A 3457-nucleotide genomic window follows, 5' to 3' on the forward strand; every position below is an offset into this window, starting at 1 on the left:
AACCTTGGCATAACATATGTATTCCTTGACTTGACAAATAACCTTGGCATAACATATGTATTCCTTGACTTGACACATAACCTTGGTATTTACCCCTTTATAACCATGAAGTCCTATCCTCATTAAAGCACAGGATTTTCTTCTTCCCAACTGCATATATTGTTTCGTCAAAATGATCTTAGCAAAAATCAAGATTTGTTAAAGGTCTTAAAGAATTAACTGTGTCTTTTTCAATATAAAAATCAGCTTGTTTAAACGTCAATTGAAGTAACTGATTTCAGAATAAGTGTTTATCGTTCGAGCGATATAAAAACCTACCAGCTACCATAAAAGTCTACAAACAAAGCACATAGAACATAATGTAATTCGGGCCATCAAAATATTCATCTTACAAAAAGAAATCTTGGAGAAATTTTATTCAGACTATGTTAGTTATATGACCGATTTTATATCATGGATATTGAAATGTGATAAAAAAAAATTAAGTGTATACAAAAGATTTGTCATAACATTGACAAATTCATTCATTAAATGTGCCACATTATACCTGTAGAACTTATTTAACGTTTTTTTGACATGGAAAAGCCATTGCAAGGCGGACCTGTTTGAGAGTGTTACATATTTCCATACACGCTGATGACATTGGAGGTATGAGAAAAAGAGTGAACGTAATAGTCCCAATAGATTAACTATGTATTTTTCATGTCTGCAAACAAGTGTCAATTGTAAGATATTCTAATCCACAGGCTATAGTGTTACAGCCTGAACATTCTGTTTACAGCTTTACATTTCAGAATACACACTGTCTTGTAGACAGATAACTGATGGTCTGAAGTGTTTCTATTATGTCTTTGACCTCTATCATTTTCATAGTCCTGCGACTTCCTTCAATAAAGTATTTTGTTATCACTTTCAGTTTGAAGTAAATTATTGAATCAATCATATCATTTACTTTGTGTATGATTAATTACTGAGACATACATCATTAGTCACCTACCTGAATCATAACACACTAACTGAACTAAACGCGCCAATATATGACGATGTTACTACCTGTGTAAAGTACATCCTGATTAAGATTCTGTACAACTTTGTTTCAAGCAGTTCATGAATAGCTGTTAGATATAACTTGTCAGTGGAAAGGTCAAAATATGGAAAGAAGGAAACACAGTTGGATGCAGCTGTTGAACTTACTTTAAATAAAGCTAATACTAACAATGACCACTGCCCTTTTCTCGATCTTGATATCTATATCACTAATGGAAAGCTGAATACTAAAATTTATGATAAAAGGGATGATTTTTCATTTTCTATCGTTAATTATCCGTTTTTAGATGGTGACGTTCCCTTGTCACCATCTTACGGTGTTTATATATCTCAACTTGTACGATTCGCTCGTGTATGTAACAATGTTTTAGATTTTAACGAGAGAAATTTATGTATTACTGAAAAATTATTACACCAGGGTTTTCGATATCACAAACTAGTCAAAACATTTACTAAATTTTATCATCGGTATAAAGACATCATTCGTAAATATGGCTCACAATGCAGACTTCTAATACGTTCAGGTATTTCACATCCAATTTTTTATGGTAATATTCTTTATAAAGCACAAAGGTGTCAGTATTCACCTCAGAAACTTACAAAACCTTTGAATAGACTTATTAAGAAGGGATATAATTACGATACTGTTGTCAAGTCATTAAAGATTGCATATTTTGGCGTTAATATTGAGTCACTGATAAGGTCTTTGCATCGGAACTAAACACATTTATTCTAAAAACAGTTGTTGGCATGACACGGGTTATGTTCTTCTCATATATGTTATGATGGTATAATACTAAACCCCTAACGGGAAGGATTGTGCCTGATGTTCATATGATGAAATCATAATCTTTCAGTCAGTTTAGTTGAAGTCTGGAGCTGGCATGTCAGTTAACTGCTAGTAGTCTGTTGTTATTTATGTATTATTGTCATTTTGTTTATTTTCTTTGGTTACATCTTCTGACATCAGACTCGGATTTCTCTTGAACTGAATTTTAATGTGCGTATTGTTATGCGTTTACTTTACTACATTGGTTAGAGGTATAGGGAGAGGGTTGAGATCTCACAAACATGTTTAACCCCGCCGCATTTTTGCGCCTGTCCCAAGTCAGGAGCCTCTGGCCATTGTTAGTCTTGTATTATTTTAAGTTTAGTTTCTTGTGTACAATTTGGAAATTAGTATGGCGTTCATTATCACTGGACTAGTATATATTTGTTTAGGGGCCAGCTGAAGGACGCCTCCGGGTGCGGCAATTTCTCGCTACATTGAAGACCTGTTGGTGACCCTCTGCTGTTGTTTTTTATTTGGGCGGGTTGTTGTCTCTTTGACACATTCCCCATTTCCATTCTCAATTTTATTCAATTTACAACACATGTTTGACCTGACTGTGTATTAAAAAGCAATCATACACATGTTATTACTATCTCTTTTTTTTTTTTTTTTTTTAACTTTTTGTATTGGCATGATTTGGTGGATTGGTAATTCAAATGATGCACCCGCTCAAATATGTTGCGTTTGCTATATTGTATGTTAGCATAATATAAATGGTAATAAATCAATCAGTAGAAGTCCTTCAAAATATTCAAAACTTGAAATAAAATATGAAACAATGACTTTGTTGTCTATGAGACAGTTATCCAACCCCGTGAAAAAATGAAGCGAGTTTAAGCAATACAGGTCAACGTATGACAGTCAACAATGACGAACAACAATACCGTACCGTAAAATTAGTTATAAGTGTCCCTAGCATGACAAAATGTGAAACAAGTTAGATCAATTCAACGTCTCGATTAATGACACAACAATAAAAGAAACAAAATGAATTTAAGACGGTTCTTTACTGAGTTTAACCATCAACGCCGATTCTTAACAATAGAGGAAAAGTTAAAGTTAGCTAAAAAAAAAAGAGGGTCAACAGCAAATTGACTGAAGAAAAAATGTGTTCAAATTAGGAATATATCGTTTTCTTATTACGACTCGATTTTATGCCAAAAATTATATGTATTCGATCTTAGGGGGGTGTATATCCTCTTCCTCCCAACCTTAATTTACCATTGACGACTGTAAGTCATATCATTTACTCGATTGTCATTTGAGTTGTATGTTCATTCTAAGGCAGATCTTAACAGGCTGTTTATCATTGTCATTGACCGTAACTGTCCAAAGAAGAAACAATGTATTTTGAAATATTGGAATTATTAACTTATAGCTCTTCACATGTGTCGGATATTTTACACATCATTGCCTTTCCATTATTTGGTAATAAGCGTTCCTGTTGAAGGTTAATCCAGAACAAGGCATACAATTAATAAATTATTTTTTCATTTTGTTTTAAATCATTGGCATTACATGGCAAAAGTCAAGAGTAGTTTTGCATGTATAGGCAATCACATTGAGAAAAAAACGAAG

The sequence above is a fragment of the Mytilus edulis genome, chromosome 10 (assembly GCF_963676685.1).
Source record: "Mytilus edulis chromosome 10, xbMytEdul2.2, whole genome shotgun sequence".
In the NCBI taxonomy this organism is placed as follows: domain Eukaryota; kingdom Metazoa; phylum Mollusca; class Bivalvia; order Mytilida; family Mytilidae; genus Mytilus; species Mytilus edulis.